Source organism: Apodemus sylvaticus, chromosome 1, assembly GCF_947179515.1.
Source record: "Apodemus sylvaticus chromosome 1, mApoSyl1.1, whole genome shotgun sequence".
Classification (NCBI taxonomy): Eukaryota; Metazoa; Chordata; class Mammalia; order Rodentia; family Muridae; genus Apodemus; species Apodemus sylvaticus.
Window position 1 is genome coordinate 211386137 of NC_067472.1, and position 23162 is coordinate 211409298.

Genomic DNA, 23162 nt, shown 5'->3' on the forward strand with positions numbered 1-23162 from the left:
GAAAGCTTATATATGACTTTTAAACACTGAGACATTTCTCTAGCTTCAACTTTTTTTCTTTTTTTTTTTTATTATTCGATATAATTTATTTACATTTCAAATGATTTCCCCTTTTCTAGCCCCCCCCCACTCCCCGAAAGTCCCGCAAGCCCCCTTCTCTTCCCCTGTCCTCCCACCCACCCCTTCCCACTTCCCAGTTCTGGTTTTGCTGAATACTGTTTCACTGAGTCTTTCCAGAACCAGGGGCCACTCCTCCTTTCTTCTTGTACCTCATTTGATGTGTGGATTATGTTTTGGGTATTCCAGTTTTCTAGGTTAATATCCACTTATTAGTGAGTGCATACCATGATTCACCTTTTGAGTCTGGGTTACCTCACTTAGTGTGATATTCTCTAGCTCCATCCATTTGCCTAAGAATTTCATGAATTCATTGTTTCTAATGGCTGAATAGTACTCCATTGTGTAGATATACCACATTTTTTGCATCCACTCTTCTGTTGAGGGATACCTGGGTTCTTTCCAGCATCTGGCAATTACAAATAGGGCTGCTATGAACATAGTAGAACATGTATCCTTATTACATGGTGGGGAGTCTTCTGGGTATATGCCCAGGAGTGGTATAGCAGGATCTTCTGGAAGTAAGGTGCCCCAGTTTTCGGAGGAACCACCAGACTGATTTCCAGAGTGGTTGTACCAATTTGCAACCCCACCAGCAGTGGAGGAGTGTTCCTCTTTCTCCACACCCTCTCCAACACCTGCTGTCTCCTGAATTTTTAATCTTAGCCATTCTGACTGGTGTAAGATGAAATCTTAGGGTTGTTTTGATTTGCATTTCCCTAATGACTAATGAAGTTGAGCATTTTTTAAGATGCTTCTCCGCCATCCAAAGTTCTTCAGGTGAGAATTCTTTGTTTAACTCTGTACCCCATTTTTTAATAGGGTTGTTTGGTTTTCTGGAGTCTAACTTCTTGAGTTCTTTATATATATTGGATATTAGCCCTCTATCTGATGTAGGATTGGTGAAGATCTTTTCCCAATTTGTTGGTTGCCGATTTGTCCTTTTGATGGTGTCCTTTGCCTTACAGAAACTTTGTAATTTTATGAGGTCCCATTTGTCAATTCTTGCTCTTAGAGCATACGCTATTGGTGTTCTGTTCAGAAACTTTCTCCCTGTACCGATGTCCTCAAGGGTCTTCCCCAGTTTCTTTTCTATTAGCTTCAGAGTGTCTGGCTTTATGTGGAGGTCCTTGATCCATTTGGATTTGAGCTTAGTACAAGGAGACAAGGATGGATCAATTCGCATTCTTCTGCATGCTGACCTCCAGTTGAACCAGCACCATTTGTTGAAAAGGCTATCTTTTTTCCATTGGATGTTTTCAGCCTCTTTGTCGAGGATCAAGTGGCCATAGGTGTGTGGGTTCATTTCTGGATCTTCAATCCTGTTCCATTGATCCTCCTGCCTGTCACTGTACCAATACCATGCAGTTTTTAACACTATTGCTCTGTAGTATTGCTTGAGGTCAGGGATACTGATTCCCCCAGATTTCCTTTTGTTGCTGAGAATAGTTTTAGCTATCCTGGGTTTTTTGTTGTTCCAGATGAATTTGATAATTGCTCTTTCTAACTCTGTGAAGAATTGAGTTGGGATTTTGATGGGTATTGCATTGAATCTGTATAGTGCTTTAGGCAAGATGGCCATTTTAACTATATTGATTCTACCGATCCATGAGCATGGGAGGTTTTCCCATTTTTTGAGGTCTTCTTCCATTTCCTTCTTCAGAGTCTTGAAGTTCTTGTCATACAGATCTTTCACATGTTTGGTAAGAGTCACCCCAAGATACTTTATACTGTTTGTGGCTATTGTGAAGGGGGTCATTTCCCTAATTTCTTTCTCAGCCTGCTTATCCTTTGAGTATAGGAAGGCCACTGATTTGCTTGAGTTGATTTTATAACCTGCCACTTTGCTGAAGTTGTTTATCAGCTGTAGGAGCTCTCTAGTGGAGTTCTTTGGGTCACTTAGGTAGACGATCATGTCGTCTGCAAATAATGATAGTTTGACTTCTTCCTTTCCAATTTGTATCCCTTTGACCTCCTTATGTTGTCGAATTGCCCGAGCTAGTACCTCAAGTACAATATTGAAAAGATAAGGAGAAAGGGGGCAGCCTTGTCTGGTCCCTGATTTCAGTGGGATTGCTTCAAGTTTCTCTCCATTTAGTTTGATGCTGGCTACCGGTTTGCTGTATATTGCTTTTACTATGTTTAGGTATGGGCCTTGAATTCCTGTTCTCTCCAAGACTTTAAGCATGAAGGGATGCTGAATTTTGTCAAATGCTTTTTCAGCATCCAATGAAATGACCATGTGGAAAAATATGGAACGCTTCACTAATTTGCGTGTCATCTTTGCGCAGGGGCCATGCTAATCTTCTCTGTATCGTTCCAATTTTAGTATATGTGCTGCCGAAGCGAGCACTAGCTTCAACTTTTATAGTTAGTCATTTTTATTTTTTAAACTACATTTTAAAAGTAAACTTATACAGTATCTTATTGTCAGCGTTTTGAGATACAGGTAAAGGAGGCCGTTTCACACCGTCGACCTCAGCAGCCTAACATATTCCCAAAGAGTTTTAGGAAAATTGACTCAGGCCAAACCAGCATTTGTGAATTTGACTTGAAAAGAAGTCAGGACTAGACAGCATATTATGAAGCAGACAGAGTTTAGTAAACATTTTAATACAGGTTTAAGCATGTATTAATAGATGTCTTGTAGGTTTACAAATGGTGAGGAAAAAAGTCTTCCCTCAGGAATATTGGACATTAGAATATTTTTACTGTAAGCAGGGAGTCAGGGGAGGAGGGCTCACAGCAACTCTCATTAGAAACATAGTTTGGATGATGTTTGGAGCTGGCTAGTATTTTTCTTAAAAGGTGGTAGCGAAGGTATAGGCTTGTTCTTGAGATTTTTTTTTTTGTTGTTTTGGTTTTTTTTTGGTTTTGTTTTTGTTTTGTTTTTGTTTGTTTGTTTGTTTGTTTTTGTTTTTTTCGAGACAGGGTTTCCCTATATAGCTCTGACTGTCCTGGAGCTCACTCTGTAGACCAGGCTGACCTCGAACTCAGAAATCCGCCTGCCTCTGCCTCCCAGAGTGCTGGGATTACAGGCATGCACCACCACCGCCAGGCTCTCCATGCTCTCTTAACTACCCGTCAACTCAAAGACCCTCCTTCTACTTCCTGAGGCTGTTCTTGAGATTCTAAAGAACATTGTATTTGTTAGACTATGGGAAGACAATGGATAATTAACATTTTCTACATGTATCCTAAGATAGGACAATATTTTGTGTCTTCTTTTGGTGATGAGGAAACAGCTCAGTCAGTAAATTGCCTGTTGCAAAGCTTGAGAGGATCCCAGTTTAGATTCCCTGCAGGGACTTAATGCTAGAAGGGCCGGGGGCCAGCCCTGGAGCTCATTGGCTAGCCAATTTAGTCAAATCAGTGAGCTCAAAGTTCAGCGAGAGACCCTGTCTCAAATTTGAAACCACCAGCTGTTGGTCCTTGCCTTCCAGACTCAAGCACTTATATGCACACATCTTATTTTTCTGTTTTATAATACCACTATAGGTTTTATCCTACTTTATGGATAAGAAAATGAAGCTTGGGAAAAAAATGAGATGACTAAATTTGGCAAGACTAAGGAGAATTGAAATGCAGACTTAGTCCTGACATATAATACCATATAATGTATATGGTCTTCTGTTCTCAGGAATTCCTGCTGCATCAGATTTCAGCAGAGAAGTATGCTGATGATGTTGTATTTAAGCACAAGCTACAACATACAAAGGGCATCAGGATATGTCTAGATAAACTCATCAGGATATGTTTAGAATATAAGAGTCATTTAAGTTTGTAGGGAGAGAGAAAGAATGAGAATTTAGATGACTTTGACAACAGAACAGCTTTATTTAACCTGAGAATGACACACCATGGTCAGATGTAGGTGGTAGAATGTACCTGTTAATTCTAAGGAAGAAAATCCTTTTGGCAGAATATTAGAAAGTCTTTATAAATATGGAATGACTGTTTTTTGCCTGTCTGCTCCATGGTCCCCCTCCCCCTTTTTTTAACCAGTTAGGAAGTCAGCTCACTGTAGCCTATGACTCAAATGTAAAGAAAAATATTCTAATTGTAAGCAGTTTTAATGTTGATTAGAAATCTATAAAGATTATTAGATTGGATCTTTAAAAAAAAACTATAGTAGAAATGTAATAAAATTTTTGCAGTTGTTTGTTGATATATCACTTTATTAGTTACTTTTCTATTACTGTGAAAAAACACCATGACAAGGCAATTTATAAAAGAAACTGTTTAATTGGGCTTACAGTTCCAGAGGATTAGAATTTATGATGGTTGAATAAAGGCATGGTGGCAGGAACACCTGAGAATTTGACTCTTAAAACAGCAAACAAGAGACACAGTGCTAATCTCAATGCTCACTGCTGCTGACACATCTCCTCCATTAAGGCCATACCTCCTAATCCTTCCCAAACAGTTCTACAAACTGGGAACCAGGTATATGAACATGAGCCTATGAGGGCTGTTCTCATTCAAACCACCACTGGTATTTTTCCAATATTGATTTATTAATGAAGGTTGCGGAAATGATTGTTTGTGTAGTTACAGTAATTACAAAACACACCTCTTTTCTGTTTCTCAACACTATTACAGTAGATGTGTAGCAATTCCTGTGATAGAGTGGTAACATTATTTTGGTAAATCATAATTTACTTAAGAGAATCTACAGAATATTTAGATAAAAGGTTTTATCTGTTACCTTAATGGTTTAAAGAATTGGGCATGATGGTGCACTTCTGTAATTTCAATTCTAAGTTGAGGCAGGATTATAAATTCAATGCTAGCCTGGACTACATAGTGAGACTTTGCCTCAGAAAACCAGAAACTTGCAAAGATAGAACGTTAAAAAAAAAAAAAAGATTCAAAGAGGATCTGCTGTAAAGATGGGACTCTAAGTTTGGGGTCATGATTTTTGCCTTTAACCCTAGTGCTGGGGCACTAGGGAGGCAGAGCAGGCTATCTAGGGACAGACAGTGAGACCTTGTCTAAAAAACCAAAATGTTTATTTTTATTATTACTATCATCATTGTTATTTGTTTGTTTGTTTATTATTGAGACAGGGTTTTTCTGCATAGCCCTGGCTATCCTAGAACTTGTTATATAGACTAAGCTGGCCTGGATCTCAGAAATTCGCTCACTTACCTCTGCCTCCCAAGTGCTGAGATTAAAGGCATGTGCCACCACTGCCTGGCAGATATTTCTTAATATCTGTTATCTAGTCAGATTTTATATATTCAGTTAACTCATAAACATCTCTCACCTCTTTAATGTTTAGATTCTATAGAAAATTGCTTATAATCCCAGGTCTTGTCCTTATAATTTCTCACATGTAGCTTCTGTTAGTTATATTCATAACAGGGATTCTCTTAACGTGTTTCTCTGTGTGTTTTATATTTGACTCTTTTTTGTTGTTGTTGTTGTTTTTTGGGTTTTTTTTTGTTTGTTTGTTTGTTTTTGTTTTTTTGAGACAGGTTTCTTCCTGGTTGTCCTGGAACTCACTCTACTGTAGACCAGGCTGGCCTTGAACTCAGAAATCCGCCTGCCTCTGCCTCCCAAGTGCTAGGATTACAGGTGTGCACCACCACGCCCCGTTTTATATTTGACTCTTACTATGAGCTTTGAACAGGTTCAGTTTTGCTACATGAGATTACCTCAAAAATAATGACGTTTATCTTTTAAAGATTTATTTGGCTTATTCATTTTACATAGAAATTTTAAAAAATGTAGAAAAAGTAATAAAGTGACATTTGTGAAACTTTTCAGCTTAATGTATTTTTATTTTTTAAGCCAGAGTACAATCTTGCTTTAAAAGAAAAAAAGCAAAACAAGACCCAAAAACCCAGAGAAGGCAAACTTTAAATTTCTGCAGCTTCTTAAAGTAGGAAGATAAAAAGGAGGAAGAAGAAGCTATGTCTTTTGAGTTAGGAAAAGTTAAATTTGTTTGAGTAATTCAGAAAATTGGGCATGTTCAACTTAGCCATACCCAGGGGCTCCATAAACAATCGCATAACTGGAGTTTTTTAGAGAGATGTTATTTGATAACATAATTATTATTTCAGTATTTGATAATAGAGTGCAAGGTTCTTCTACTTTCTTTGGTTTTCAAAATAATGTATTGCTTGCACAGAGTGGGCAAAGAATTGGATGATGAGATGGCTCTGTGGAAAAGATGTTGTTACCAAGCCTGCTGACCTGAGATTGATTCTTTACATGGTTGAAGAAGTATATCCCTCCCTCCCATCCTTTTTTCTCTGTAGCTTTGGCTGTCCTGGAACACATTCTATAGACCAGGCTAGCCTTGATCTCACAGATATCTGTCTGCCTCTGCCTCCTGAGTGCTGGCATTAAACCAGCTGTGGGATACGACCCAAATCAAAATGACAAAATGGTTTACTAGCACCTAATTATAACAGCCATGGCTGGTTGGTTTTGTGTGTGTATGTTAGTTACTCATGTATAGAAATACATTTGTCTATCCTTCACGGTTATTATTCATACTAATACTCAACTCATAACATTTTTAGCCAGTGGGGCTTCTAACTGATAGATTTTGTTTCATTGAGTATTGAGAAGAGCCTAACACATTTATTTTTTCCTTATGCCTCAGACTCAGAATCTGTCATTTCTTCACAAAACCCTGCTTCACTGTTAGCTGTAAATTTGTATTAGATGACCATATTGTGGATACTAGGAATGTTCATCATACTGAGATGACTGTTTCTCTGAACCTTTTCTGGTATATAAGCCTAGTTTTTAAAAAAACACTTTATGAATTTGTATTGATCCTAATAATTCATGTTTGTTCACTTTTCATATGCTCTCATCTTTTTAGAGACGTGTCTGACAGGATCTTCTTTTCCCACCCTCCAAAAGCTGAAATCAGAGAGTATACACTATTATGCTTACTCTTAGTTTTTGTGGATTCATGCCTCTCCCCCTGCCCCAAATTAGTTGATTATTTCTCAGAGCGAGGTCTGATTCTATAGCCTGGGCTGCAAGGGAAGATCCTATTTAAAACAACAGCAGCAATAACCACAACCATTATACTGTCATATGTCTGTAGTCTTAGCAAAGAGGCTAAAGGGTAAGGCCAGCCAGTCTACATACAAATTTCAGGCCCACTAAGACAAAATCGTGCCTTAAAAAAAACAAAACAAAACAAAAAAAAAAACCTGAAAAATCAACCAAATAAAACTACTTGATTGCGTGAATTTCATTTGCTCGTGGCTATGGCTACTGTAATTTTTCTATCTATCAAAACCTTAGAGAAACAATTTCCACTTGCACTTTTCCACCTTAACCTTGTTAGTTTTGTTCTAGTTATCTTTACTGCTTATGCTGAAGATGGTTTTGGCTCTCTTTTTTGAACCCAATGGCCTTAATTGAGATAGTGTTTCCATGCTGTAGAAGAGTGAACTTATCATTGTTGGCTATTTACTCTGTTAAACATATTAGCTTCTTTGTTTTCCTGCTTTCCTCTCTGGCAAAAACCCTGATATATTCTGAGGATGTCTCTCAGTGGTAGAAGACTTGCCTAGTGTATGCAAGGTCCAAAGTACAGTCTATAACTCTGCAAAGACAGCCCCTCTCCCAACATATACAACATATATGTGCTGTAGAAATTTAACATTAAGTAAGTTTCCCCCTTTCAAACAAGTATCTCATCTTGTGTTTCCTATTTTAATACATTTGTGTCATTTTAAGAACTAAGATGAGATATACTATGTTCAAATGTAATAAACAACATATATACAAATAATAGTAGATAAACATATCTATGTTCACAGTATTATACAACCATTAACCTTTTCTAGTTTCACAACCATTTCACCACTTCATCAAGTATCTTCAGTGTTTGTGTTATTTATAAGTATGTACCAACATGCCTAGCATGGTTTTTAAAGAATGACTGCTTTCTTTTTAACTATGTATACATTTGTGTCTGTATATGGGTTTGTGCATTTGAGGCCAGAAGATGGCATCGTCTCCCCTAGAGCTGGAGTTACACCTAATATGGGTATTGGGAATCAAACTCAAGTTCTCTGCAACTGCTATATCATCTTTTTCTTTTTTTCTTTTCCTCTCTTTTCCTTTCTTTCTTTCTTTTTCTTTTTTTAGATTTATTTATGTATATGAGTACAATGTAATTGTCTTCAGATACCAGAAGAGGGCATCGGATCCTATAATAGGTGGTTGTGAGCCACCATATGGTTGCTGGGAATTGAACTCAGGACATCTGGAAGAGCAGTCAGTGCTCTTAAATAATGAACCATCTCTCAAGCTCCCTGGTATATCATCTTTTAAGCTCTGAGCCATCTATCCAACTTTTTTTTTTTTTTTTTGGTTTTTTGAGACAGGGTTTCTCTGTGTAGTCCTGGCTGTCCTGGAACTCACTCTGTAGACCAGGCTGGCCTCGAACTCAGAAATCCACCTGCCTCTGCCTCCCAAGTGCTGGGATTACAGGTGTGCGCCACCACGCCTGGCTATCTATCCAACTTCTAAAACTGGTTTTTGAACATTTAAATCTCCCAAGCTCACCCTACTTTTTGAAAATGTATTAAGAACAAACACATTCCAATTCTTCCAAGGGTTATCATTGCTCCATGTATGAAGTTGAAACTTAATATGGCTAATAAAAGCCTTTACTTTCCAGTTTTTGCCATTTTGTCTTCTTTCATTTATGCCTCTTTGTTCAGTATAGGCCCAGTTCTTCATTGTAGATATTCTATAAGTCTTTCTCTTTTCCTTTCTCCCTCCAAGGCAGGGTCTCATTATTAGTCACGGTCATTTTGCAACTTAACCCACCTCTACTTCCCATGTTCTGGAATAAAATGTGTGTGTCCCTCTGTGCTGCACCCCTTCCCCCTTTTTAAACTTTTGAGACTAGACATCACAATATAGACTTGGCTGGCCTCAGAGTTGTGGTGCTCTTCCTGCCTTTTTTTTTTAAGCTATTAAAGATTGTTATATGCCCTTCTTTTGTACTTCTTTAACCCCTATTCCTTGTACTGCTTTTAGGTTGCCTATTTCACATTGTCCTTACTTATATATTTTTCTGTAACAATGAACCCATGATAGTCAAATGCTAGGTAATACAATACAGGCTGCAACTATAATGAATAGGATTTTTAACAGAAGTCAAGATTATTTAATAAATTATTTTTAAAAAGGTTTCAAAGATAGGAGGGTAGTTCTTGAGCTACCCTGAAAGGAACCATTCCCATCAACACTAAAGTGTGTATGTGTATTCTTTTTTAGTAGCTAGCAACATAGTTGGGATTCAGTGAACGGCATATGATTATAAACATAATAAGTTTAAAATGCAAATCATATCTTAATGGTATTTTAATATACAGATTTTATCTGTTTGCTTTGCTTATTAGATTTATAAAATCTGTGTTCAAAATCCAAGAAAAGAAGTTCTTTGTTTTAAAATACAATTTAATTCTTTATTTTTATCATTTTGTTGTTGTTGTCTGCATGTTGTGATGTACATTAATTACTTTATTGTTAGTTGGACAAAATAATTGATCAAAACAGCTTTAGGAAGAATTGTTCATGGTTCATCAATTATTTAGTTCGTCATGCTTGGGAAGGTATGATAGCTGCAATATGACAGCAGTAAAATGATGGGAGTGGGTATGAGTCTTGTATTCTGTTTCACAATCCTTTTAGGTTTGTGGTTCCAACCACATTCCAAATTAAACTGTTTTAGAAGCACCCTCAGACATGCACAAGAGGTGTGTCTCCCAAGTAATTTCAAAATCCAGTAGATTGACAAATGAAGATGGACCTAATAGCCCTATATGAAGTTGTAATTGTTGAACTAAAACCACCTTTGATTGCTCAAAGTTATGGAGTTAGTGCTTCCATAGTTACCAGCACACTGTTTGGCATTTTATAGTACTCTGTGTTGTATTATATTTGCTTTCATGATTAGATGGCTTATCTTGATGATGGGCAAGTACTGTATGAGAATCATGTACTCATTTAGATTTCTGGCAAGTCCTTTCTGAACTGCTCTTAAACATGTTTTGTCCTTACTCACTGCCCAGTTTGAACCAGTCAGTCCTCAGCTCTCTTGACAAAATAATAACTTTTCTGGTGATTGTTGTGTATACTTACTATCATGATTCTTATCCTGCCTTCAAAGATGATAGTATATTAAAATTATCAAATTATATAGTATACCTATTATATATACCTATTATATAGGTATATATAGTATACCTCTAATGTCAGTTACACTTACTTAAGGCTATTTGAAAAACTCATGCGATCTGCCCATTACAAAGACATCCTTATTTTATTACGTCCATCTCTGTAAACTCTTAAGGTTATACTCTTCCTAACCTGTTGTTCGATGATCCTTCATTGGCCTTTGTTTTTCTACATTACTAGTTCCTTGTCTCTATTCTTAATTTTCTGCCCTCATCATCTATTCTTCATGGCAGAACACTGTTTAGAAGAGAAGAATCTTATGATACCATCACTATTTCTGTAGGCACTAGCTATTCTTAGAAAGCTATTCCTGTTGCATAGTTGAATGTACCTCAAGGCATCATGGCAATCAGACAGATGTTAATGTAAGTAAGAGTTGAAAACACTCGGCAATTCTGATGTAAAAGTGCTTTTGGTTGTTTTTTAAGGATTTGTCTTAAAGGCTATAGAGAACTTGCCATTTCTGATTTGATTTGACTTTTGATTTTCTTTCAACTAAATCTCTTGTGAGAATCAGCCTTATTTGCATTTTGATTGCCTCTCATAAAACCTACCCAGAATGCTAAGAGCTTTGGTTGAATCCCAAGGTAGATGTAGGAAGACAAAACAATTCCATCTGGATAGGTTAATATACCCATGGCTTCCTTGTTGTATGGAAATGTTATAGTTATGAAGCAGCATTTTAATAGTTTTCATAGTTTATAGCTTATTTATGGTCATACTTTACCTGTTGGAGAAAAACTGTTTTAAAGTTTTTATTGAAATTTTCTTTTTCCACAGAACTCAACAAAAATCCAGTGGGAGGCTTTTCAGCAGGTTTAATAGACGACAATGATCTCTATCGTTGGGAAGTCCTTATTATTGGTCCTCCAGATACACTGTAGTAAGTATACTGGAACTGACATCTTCACTCCTTCAACTAAAATTAAAACTTAATTTTGAAAATTGAAAAAAATTCTAAAGTAGCAAGCAAAATGGTTATATCGAGTATCATTTCAATGTGATCATGTATAGAGCCTTTGTGTTATGCTTGAAGCTCTAATGTCTAAAACATGTTCAGAAATTTAAGCTATCTTGCTGCTGGAATAAATATGTTATGAAAAGCTTTTTCTAGTGAGGTTATATGTAACCCTCCCCCCCCCCCCACACACACAGGGTTTTTCTGTGTAGCCCTGGCTGTCCTGGAACTTTCTCTGTAGACCAGATTGACCTCAGAATCAGAGATCTGTGTGGTTCTGCCCCCTGAATCCTGGGATTTAAGATGTGTGCTATGTGCTACTATTGCCTGACTGTAAATAATTTACACACACACACACACACACCTTCTATAATTTAGGATATTAATTTTTGTAAGCTTGGAGGAAAAGAGAAAATTTCATCTCTAATTATATATTTATGTGTGCTTCTGTGAGATTATGTTCATGTGAATGAAGGTGCACTAGGAGGCCATAGCTGTTGGATCCCCTGGAGCTGGAGTAACACCTGATTATAAACTGTTTGATATGAGTATTAAGATCAAATTCAAATCCTTTAGAGGCTCTTAACCTCTGAGCCATTACTCCAGCCAAAAGAGAAAAAAGTCCTATGCAATTTAGAGAAATTTCTCAGTAGTTAAGAGTACTGAGGTCCTAGGTTCAATTCCCTATGGAAATGATTTTCCTTCTCATGTTTACCATGCCTTGACCCCAAAGGAAACACCATAATTAAGGATGACAGTTTTACTATTTTTTTTAACACCACTTTTTAAAAATAATTTATTTTTCTTTTATGTTCATTAGTGTTTTGACTTCATGTAGGTCTGTGTGAGGGTGTTTGATCTCCTGGAACTGGAATTATAGACAAGTGTGAGCTGCCATGTGGGCTCTGGGAATTGAACCCAGGTCCCCTGGAAGAGCAGCCAGTGCTCTTAACTGCTTAGCTACCTCTCCAGCCCCAGTTTTACTGTTCTTAATGCCTTATTTATTAAAGAATAAGACTGCAATTTTTTTCTTTTTAAAACAGCTCCTTTTTATGTAATTAAATCAATTAATATCTATGTGTATGGTGTTTTGCATACATATATATGCACTGTGTTTGTCTGGTATCTGAGGAGGTGGATGGCATGGGAACCTCTAGAACTGTAGTTATAGATGGCTGTGACCTGTCCACCAATAGGTGCTGGGAATTGAACCTAGGGCCTCTGGAAGAACAGCCAGTACTCTTAACTGATGAGGCATCTCTCTGGCCCTGAGATTTTTACATAGAATGTATTCTGTATATCTGTGTTTTAAGACTTAAGGGAACTTTCAAGGTCTATTTTAATAATTTTATAACCTGGTCTTCACAGAGTATAGTTTATAAGACTATATTTTGTTAGTTTAGTGTTAGGACATAAAATAACTTATTAACTGACTACCAGTTGTTGAAAATGAGGCGAATGAGCTAGAGAATGATAACAGATCTTTACATCTGCAATTCTTTGGGACTGCACTTCTTGTAAGTCCTTCCGCCTAGCCCTCAAGTAGCTGTTTGAATATATATATATATATATATATATATATATATATTCAAAAAGTGAATATATATAAAAAGAAGGGCTGGTGAAGATGACTCAATAAATGTTTGCTATAGAAATGTGATGACAATTCCCAGAACCCATGTAAAAAAAGTGTAATGTAGTAGCCTGTGTTTGTGATCCCAACACTCCTGTTGCAAGATGAGAGATAGAAATAGGAGAATTAACCCAGTTTTCTTGGAGTAGACATTTGGCAGAAATGAGAGAAGCTCCCTCAAAAATAAGGTGGAAAAAGAGAGGAAAAAGTTAAAGCAATGTGGGAGTTCATGTTTTACACAGTGGGCAAAGGGTGGTTCATGCTTTGTTATAGTTTTTAGCAGTCATTGTTGCTCATATGTTTCTGTTTTGTTTTTGTTTTTGTTTTTGTTTTTGGATTTGGTTTTTTGAAACAGGTTTCTCTGTGTAGCCTTGGCTGTCCTGGAAATCACTCTGTAGACCAGGCTGGCCTTGAACTCAGAAATCCGCCTGCCTCTGCCTCCCAAGTGCTGGGATTAAAAGCTTGCGCCACCACCGCCCGGCTTCATATGTTTCTTTGAAAACAACATATGTTTCTTTGAAAATTGATATATTTGCATCCATCAGTTTTGCCAGTTGATTTAGGTGAATCTGGTCATGGCATGGCATTAGGATTCTTTCATAGCTGCCAGTAGCCACCGGAAACCAGTTTAGAGATAACTCCCTCACAATCACATTGTTATTTGAGGTAAATTTTATAAATTTTGCAAATCATACTATGTAAGTAACCTGGTCTATGATCCTAACACAGTTCTGGTCTGTTCTTCATGTTTATTCTTCTGTGTTTAAAATAGTGTTTGGTTTTTTTCCCTCCAGGCACAGTACCTCTAGTGGATACAGAGGAATATTCTGATGATAGGATTCCTTTACCCTTAGTGTAGCTATAAAATAATGAGAATTATTCTCCTAAACCAAGTTCTTATGGATCATTGTTTAGGAATCCAGGCTTAAAGCTTCAACTCTTAAGGGATCACTGAATTTTTTATCCTTACATGCATTTGTGTCAAGTATTATTAGTTGATCAACAAACACACACACTTCTGGGTTTTTAAAAGATAGCTACTAGAGCATGTGGTGCAAACTTTTAATCCCAGCACCAGGCAGCAGGGCTCCATAGTGATACCCTGTCTCATATAAAGTCCATATGGTAGGACCATTTTAGTTAACAGCTCATTCTTTTTATTAACACCCCATTTTACTGCCCCACCCCTGCGCACGTGTGTGAGGCCAGGTTGGCCTCAAACTCAGAAATTTGCTGGCTTTTGTCTCTTGAGTGCAGGAATTAGAGGCAGGTATAACTACTGCCCAGCTTATTTTTATTATCTATAATTATGTGCTCATGTTGTAGAAATTTTAAATCCCAATCCCGAGTTTCTACCCTCCTTTGATCATTCAGTTCCTGGGTAAAAGACACACTCAAACTTTGTATTTGTAATAAGTCTTAATCAGCATTAAGAGCTGGGGAGATACCTATCCTCTATTCTATTATTTCTGTTTCCCAGCCAATAGTCCTATTATATAATTTGCCATGTTTCTTCTGGGTTGCACTTAACTCTAACTGGCCATACAATATGGCCATTATTTCAAGATTAATCTAACTGGTGGCAGCTTCTCCTCCATTCACTCCCTTCTTTCCCTTTCTCAAGGTTTTCCTCTGACCTCCAGCCCTGGAATCCTAATCCCTGCCTATGTCTGTAGGCTGTGAGCATCTTTATTTACCAATCGGAAATAACTTGGGGCCAAGGTCACATAGCATCAACTGACTCTACTTTAGGACTCTCTGGTCTTTGGAGCAATTCTAATACTGGTCTTGAGGAAACAGTATTAGCACTAGAATACAAGCAATATCAAGCCAACCCAGTACATATACAGGTCTCTGTGTGGGTATGTGTATGTGAATGGAGTTGCTTCTCAGAGGTTGAACTTGTAAGATCTCGTTGGAACTGTGCTTGTAGTGGTTGTGAGCCACCTGACTCCTCAAACAGATCAATGCTGTTAACTGCTGAACCATCTGCCATCTATTCAACTCTGGTTGTGGGTTATAAAATGTATTTCTCACTGTATGTTTCTAAAAGTGTTGGCTGTTGGTTTGTAATGTGAATAGCAGACATGTTTGTGGCAACTTTGAATGTACTAATGAGACACTGGCCACTTTATCCAGTGCTTTTCTGAAATCTGTAACTTTTGTTTAGAGAAGAAGAGAATGTGTGTCTGGGACAGGTCCTGGGAAAATAGCTAGAAAGGTGTCAGGACAAAGGACAGGGAAAGACTTTATAAATGGAAGCTTTTTAAAATGTTACTTGTTGGGGGAGATAGGTACTAGGACAATTTTATTAGAGTTTGAAAGAAAAACCCGAGATCTGGCAAACTAAATCTTAATAGCTTCTTAGTGGAGGACAACGGAGGAGAGAAGGAGAAGACCCTGCCATTTAAACTGTCCACATAAGAGGTTAGTTTACATGGCTGTGGTGGAGGGTGGGAGGGAGCTTAGAAAAAGAGTAAGGAAGCACAAAATGTTGGGGAAAGGGCCAAGTGGTAAGGCAGTGGCTCTCAACCTGTGAGGCACAACCCCTTGTGGTGGTTGAATGACCCTTTCATAGAGGTCATATCAGATATCATCCTGCATATCATATTTACATTTATGATTCATAACAAAAGCAAAATTACAGTCATGAAGTAGCAGCAAAAAATTATTTTATTGTTGGAGGTCGCCACAACATGACGATTGCAACATTAGGAAGGTTAAGAACTACTGTGTTAGGGAAGTGTGCTTACAAAAGAAAGATAAAGGGCTGGAGAGATGGCTCAGCAGTTAAGAGCACTGACTGCTCTTCCAGAGGTCCTGAGTTCAATTCCCAGCAACTACATGGTGGTTCACAACCATCGTTAATGGGATTTGATGCTCTTTTCTGGTGTGTCTGAAGATAGCTGCAATGTACTCATATATAAAATAAATAAACCTTGAGGGAAGGGGTGGATGGGGGAACAGGGGGAGGGAAGAGGGCTTATGGGACTTTCGGGGAGTGGGGAGCCAGAAAAGGGGAAATCATTTGAAATGGAAATAAAAAATATATCGAATAAAAAAAAAAGAAAAGAAGACAAGGAAAAGCAGACAGACTTAAATGACATTTACAAGGCTGTTAATTCTAAGTACTTTATAGTATGTTCTTAAAAAGCACTTATTGACTTAAGTGCAAGAAAGTGATCTTGTAGTTATTTCAATAATGTGAAGAGGATAGACTGATTGAAAATAAGTTGACATGGATTTGAGTGGTATTTAAATCTCAGTGATAGTGGTCTGAGGTATTAACTCAGAGAAAGTGTTATGCCAAAATTCTGTAAAAATATGGTATGCTGTTTTGTGATAGTATAACTAACCTTCACTTAATTACTAAAGGACACTCCACACTATTTACAGTCTGTGTAATCAGTGCCTAGTACATTTAAGTGTTACTTTAAGACTGATAGTTGCCAGGGCTGTTACAGAGAGAAACATCTTGAAAAACAAAACAAAAAGATTGATAGTTACTGAGTATTTATGTAGTGTGATGGCTTATATGCTTGTTCCAAGCAGTGGCACTATTAGGAGGTGTGGCCTTGTTGGAATAGGTGTGTCACTGTGGGTGTGAGCTTAAGACCCTCACCCTAGCTGCCTGGAAGTCAGTCCTACTAGCTGCCTTCAGAAGAAGATATATAACTCTCAGCTTCTCCTGTACCAGTGAGTATCTGGATTCCTGCTTTGATGACAATGGACTAACCTCTAAACTGTAAGCCAACCCCAATGAAATATTGCCTTTTATAAGACTTGCCTTGGTCGTGGTGTCTGTTCACAGTAGTAAAACCCTAAGACATGTAGTTATTTTACCCATCTTCACCTAGCATAATGTTTTTAAAATCTGTATCCAATATTGAATTTTTCTAGTGCTGCCAAGAATAAATTTTCTTAGCCAGGTTTGCTGGTGCCTGGCTTTAATCCCAACATTTGGGAGGCAGAGACAAGCTGATCTTTGAATTTGAGGCCAGCCTAGTCTATAGAGAGAATTCTAGGACAGTCAGTGCTACAGAGAGAAACCATATCTTGACCCAAACCGCTTCCTCCAAGTAACTTTTCTTATGTGTATAACATTTGGAAAGAAAGGACCAAGCTCTTTAGACAAATGCTGGACCACTGACAGATTCTGAACCCCAAAATAGAGTTTTTTGTTTTTGTTTTTGTTTTTAATTGAAAAGGGGGTCTTGATATGTAGTTTGGGTTACTTTAAATTCAGTAGGCCTTCTGCCTCATACTTTCCAATGCCAGATTATAGGCATGTGCCATACCCAGTTAAGACTTTTGTGATTTAATTTACAAAAATAACAAAAGGAGGTTTTGTGCCAGATATATGACCTTGGTTTTCAAATGTTCAGCAGTTGGTTATATAATTCCTTAACATCATGTTAATTGTTCCAATACTTTCTACCAATACTTTCTATATGGAGAAATATTTTTACTTCACTGCTACTTCAATGTCTTTTTTCTTCCCCATAGTCAAATCTTTTTATGTGTGAACAATAATAAATACAGTCTGTCTACTTTGTGATTTTTACCTATGAGTTTTTTAGTTTCTCTGTCCTAACTTGACACTGAAAGTTTGTATACTCACAAATTGGCTGCCACTAAGCCAGGTGGGGTTTTTTTTTAATTTATTAATTATTTTATTTATTTATTTATTTATTTATGTAAGGTGGTTTTTTTGGGGAGTGGGTAAAGTGAGGTAGGAGAGGCACAGGTAGATGATCCTTAGGTAAAGTAGAGGATAAGTGAATCCATTAAAAAAAAACATTTGAGAACTAGCGTAATTATTAGAAAAACATCTGCCTTAAAATTTTTTAGGGCAACACTATTAAGTAAATTTGACAATTACTTATTTAATTACACAATTTAGAGGGGCAGTAGCTACTTTTTAGCATGAGAATTCCAGTCAGATATTGTGAAGCTTTTGAATGAATTAAATCAACCAAAATGAAGTGACCTGGGAGAAATGAGGTGCAGATATTTTGTAGAGACTTTTCTAATACCCTTTACATATATTCTTGGCTCTTTTATGGATTTCTAGCTTTCTCAAATTCTGTCTGTCTACTTATTTCCTACTCTAATTTTAAAATGCTTATTTTTAAGACTAATTACTTTCTTTTTAATCCTTGATATCTGTGCTACATTTTATGTTCATCCCTCCATGGGAAAAAGCAGCTTTTAAAAAAACTAAAAAGATTGTGTTCATGTGTCTGAATGAGTAATAAAAACATCACATGGGTGCAGGTGCCCCTGGAGGCCTGAAGAAGGCACTGGATCCCTGAAATTGGAGGACCAGGCAGCTGTGAGCTGCCACATGCAGATGCTGAGAACTGAGCCTTTGCAAGAGTAGTAAGTGCTCTGTGTCATTCCTCCAGCCTTACATCGTTCCTTTTTCATGGTTATGCTTTATACTAGCTTTATTTTATTTTTTTCACTTCTAGCTAATTTCTGATGACTTATTATTTGGAGGCCGGGTCTCATGTATCCAAGACTAGCCTTCAGTACCTTGCTATATATTAGAGGACCTCTGTTCCTAGTTGTCTTTCTGCTAGTCTCCTCCCATTGCCTCAGAAACTAGTTTTATTCCTTTTTTAGAGACCTTTATTTGTATTATGTACCACCCTCTTTTAATCCCCCACCCTTAAAATCAAGAGAAAAGATCTTTCTCAGGCTGATATGGTCTTTATTATTTGACTAGGCTGGCCTTGAACTTATGAGAATCACCTTGAGTGGCTGGCTTCCAACTCAGAGCCTGGCTTTTTTCTTTTGAGATAGGATCTCTGCCATTTTTTCTTTCCTATATTCTTTTTAAAGATTAATTTATGTTTATGAATACACTGTAGCTGTTTTCACATATATCAGAGGACATAAGATCCCATTACAGATGGTTGTGAACCACCATGTGGAATTGAACTCAGGACCTCTGGAAGAGCAATCAATGAGTGCTTGAACTGCTGAACCATCTCTCCAGCCCCTCACTTTTTTTTTAGTATACATATATAGCAATATCTCTATTCATAATCCCGCACTACAATCCTCCAAGCTCATAACCACAGTGACTAGAGACTTCCCCCAAACTTGAAGGATGAAGAACAGCATTCTGTTGAGTGTTAACATTACACATGGGCTTAAACAGACCAGCAAATAGTCAGCAGGATTGGAACCTGTGCTTGGAGAAAGGATTTCTAGTCTATTGCCTTAACCACTTGGCTGTGACCACAGCTGTGTTTCTATTTTTATGTCAGTGTACAAACATCTGTCCCCATCTTTTAAAAATTACTTGTTAGTGTGAGTGTGCATAATGTTTATGTGGGTATGTGCTCCACAGCATAGATAAAGAGGCCAAGTGACAAATTTGTAGAGTTTGTTCTTTCCATCCATCTTTAAGTAGGTTTTGGTGACAGAGCTCAGGTGTCAGGCTTGTGTATCAAGTGCCTTTATTTCCTGAACCATCTTATCAGTCTAATACACACCTTTTAGAGATTGGGTCTTGCTGTGTAGCCCAGGATGACCTTGAGCTAGATATCAGGTGCTAGAATTCCATGTGAATATCACCATTTAGTCATTTTTGCTTCCTAAGGCTGACTTGATTTCTTCTAGCCGTATGGACAGTTAATTGTGAGTTGCCATTTGGGTGCTGGGAATCAAACCTATATCCTCTGCAAGAATAAGTACTCTTAACAATTGAATAATTTCTGTAGTCTCCAGTTAGCATTCACATAATTCATCTGCTCTGGGATTGCTATTCACAGTGGACTGGGTCCTCCCATGTCAGTCATCAGTCATGACAGTCTTTCACAGACATTATCATAGGCAAATATGACCCAGAAAATTCTTTAATGGAAGTGTTCTCCTTTCAGGTGGTTCTAGGGTCAAGTAGATAATAAAAACTAACCAAGACACAAGCCATTTTCAGAGTGTTACTGGGTAGTACATTAGATAGTACAGACAGAGTATCAATATTGCAGCATTTCCATTCTGGAAAGTTAGTAGTATAAAACCTCTCTGGGAGACGTTTTTATTTATTACTGTCCTTCTAATGAAGTTTTAATATATGATGAAATGAACAAACGAGATAAATAGAAGTATGGCAATCTGATACCAGAAAGGGAAATCACAAAATATATGCCTAAACTTTAAGATGAGAAAGAGGTCTGGGTATGACCAGAGCATAGAAGAAAGATTATTTGAAACCAATATAGAAAATTCAGCAAATTGAATCATGTAGACAAGATTAAACTTCCTGAATTTCATTTGAAGACATATACTGAAAAGACTTTTACCATATCACCAATAATCTGATCTGGACACCTCTGTTTCCAAGTGTTCCTTTTAGTTTTACTAATTACCTGAGAGTTTAGCAAAGCAGAACTTATAGTAGTTTATTAAATTGTGTATTTGTATTTAGGAAACTAGTATTTTTGTCTACCTTTTTTGTTGGCTTATCATCTGTACCCTTTTATTTGTCTGATTGAGTACTTATAAAGAATAACTTAAATTCATGAACCTGGTTTTTCTTTTATTTTTCCAGTGAAGGTGGTGTTTTTAAGGCTTATCTCATTTTCCCAAAAGATTATCCCCTCCGGCCTCCTAAAATGAAATTCATTACAGAGATTTGGCCCCCAAATGGTAAGTTTTCTAATTTTATTTTCACATTTGCAAGTTTAATGATCTGTCACTAAAGATTTCACAGCTATCTCAGTAAAAGTGCTAAGTGATTTAATGGTTTTTTTGTGCATATGGTCTTGTAATTGACTCTAAATACAAAGGTTCTTAGGTTCTTTCCTTCCTTCCTTCCTTCCTTCCTTCCTTCCTTCCTTCCTTCCTTCCTTCCTTCCTTCCTTCCTTCCTTCCTTCCTTCCTTCTTTCCTTCCTTCCTTCTTTCCTTCCTTCCTTCCCTTCCTTCCTTCCTTTCCTTCCTTCCCTTTTCTTTCTTTTTTCTTAGTTTTCTGCTTTGTTTGGAGATGAGGAGTAGCAGGCTTGAGTTCCAGATCAGCATGGACCTCACTATGTAGCTAAAGTTTGCCTTGAACTTTTGGTAATCTTTGTGTCTTAAGTTGCCAATTGGTCGGCTTACAGGCAAGAGCCGCTACCACACTCTGGGAATGTTTACCTAGCATGCACAAAATCTTAGATTTGCTCTTCAACATTGCATAAAATGTATGTGGTGATGATGCAAACATGTACTCTTCTAGCTATATAACAAAGAAAGTTGTAAAGGTGTATCCCAAAATCTTATAGATTGCAGAATTATTTATGTTAGCTAAAAAGTTATGGCTAAAAGTTAGCCATAATACTAATGCCTATCAGTTGATGAAAGTAAAAGCAAAATACTGCATATACATTTAATGAAACATGATTTGATTTATAAAAGTGTTTGGTATGATTTGGTAACAAAAAAGTGAAACCAGATGCCTTTGGTATCTGTCAGTGTCTGCCTTCACATGCACGGCCATACACAGGCATATGTTCATACATGGAAAATAAATATTTTTTTTTCAAATTAACAAACAGATGGAAGCAATCATTTAATAATTCCACTTATGAAATTTCAAGAATATGCAACTCTGAAGAGTATATTCATGGTTGTTTAGGACTGCTGGACAGCTTGAAGGGGAGAAGGGTCAATATAGATTATAAAAGAATTTGTGGGGGTGGTAATGACGACAAAAGTTCCTAAAAATGTGTGTGCTTTGGTTGTATAACTGAGAAGTGTACTATATAGAAACAATTGGATTGTATGCTTCAACTAGATGAATAATGTGTTGGGTGTTAAAGTTATTATGGAGATAGCTGGTAAAATTGTTCAGTGAGTTAAAGTTCTTGCCATGGAAGCCTAGTAATCTGAGTTTGATCCCTGGAATCCATATAGAGGTAGAGATCGCATTCCACTAAGTTATGCTCTGGCCTCTGCACATGGTCTGTGGCCTATGTGTTCATAGATACACACAATAATAATAATAAAATAATTTCCAAAATCACTACATGGCAAATAGTAATTTGTGTAGCTTAGATGTATTTCAGTTTAGACCTCTCTCTCTCTTCTGTTGTTGGTTTTTACTTGTTTGTCATTTTGGTTTAGTTTTTTTTGTTTGTTTGTTTGGTTGGTTGGTTCTTTTATTTTTGAGACAGGTTGTCACTGTAACATTGGCTGGCCTGAAATTATGTATGTAGATCAGGCTGGCATTAAACTCAGAAATTATCCTGCTTTTGCCTGCCATGTGCTGGAATTAAAGATTTGTACTGTCATGCCTAGCTTTCATACAGGGCTTTCAAGTGGATTTAGTATTAGAAATAAATCCATTTGTAAAGAGCAATGAGATGAAAGGGAAAAAATAACAGACAAAACATTGTATGGGGAATTAAGAGCATTTTGGCAAAATAAATGTAAATATTAAGTGTATAGCTAGCTATAGAGTTAATAATTAACATCTCACAGAGAACATAGTTGTCATTCAACATACTTTTGGAAACGTTGCTTAAATCAGAGATCACTAGAATTTAAACAGTGTCAGTATAGAAGAACTTTTGTCTTGAATAAGACAGCCATAATGGCATCAGTGTTTATTTCTGATGACTATATAAATGACATATTTATTTTAAAAGTGTGATTCGGCATGATTCTAATTTTGGTCATTCAACTTGGAATGCATTCTACCAACATTTAATGATGAATCTTGAAGACATGATAATTGAAATATGACAAATTTAAAAGAACAAAACTGATTGTGTGATTCTGCTTCAGTGAAATATTTAATTAAAATAGAACGGGGCATTTTAGATACTGAAGATTTAGGGAAAGTAAAGAATTTGTATAGGCAATTTGATTTGAGGAAGATGTATAGTGGTTGTAATTGTGTATCATTGTGATTTTTAATTCTTAACTGAGAAATGGAAAAAATTGTAATTTTATTTGCTATATATAGTACAATAAAAATAAATTTCATGTCAACAGATATTAATCTGTTAATTAATGAAATAGATATTCTCATTTTTGAAGTGACGTGTGAAATTAAAATATTTTAAGATTCTATAGCTTTAAATCTAAAATGATTCAAATTTAAATGACTAGTAATTGTTTTTGTTTCTTGAGACAGGGTTTCGCTGTGTAGTACTGGCTGTTCTGGAACTCACTCTGTAAACTAGACTGGCCTCTAACTCTTAGAGATCTTCCTGCCTCTGCCTTCTGAG

At 36.8% G+C, this 23162-nt stretch overlaps 1 non-coding gene and 1 pseudogene across 1 annotated transcript; one reads left to right on the forward strand and one right to left on the reverse strand.

Annotated features, from left to right (window-relative positions):
- The window catches only part of LOC127676347 (ubiquitin-conjugating enzyme E2 G1-like), a 1073095-nt pseudogene that overhangs the window by 1035799 nt on the left and 14134 nt on the right, over positions 1-23162 (forward strand).
- LOC127676462 (U6 spliceosomal RNA) lies at positions 2364-2470 on the reverse strand. Its single transcript, XR_007975939.1, has one exon. It is a non-coding gene; the product is annotated as a U6 spliceosomal RNA (small nuclear RNA).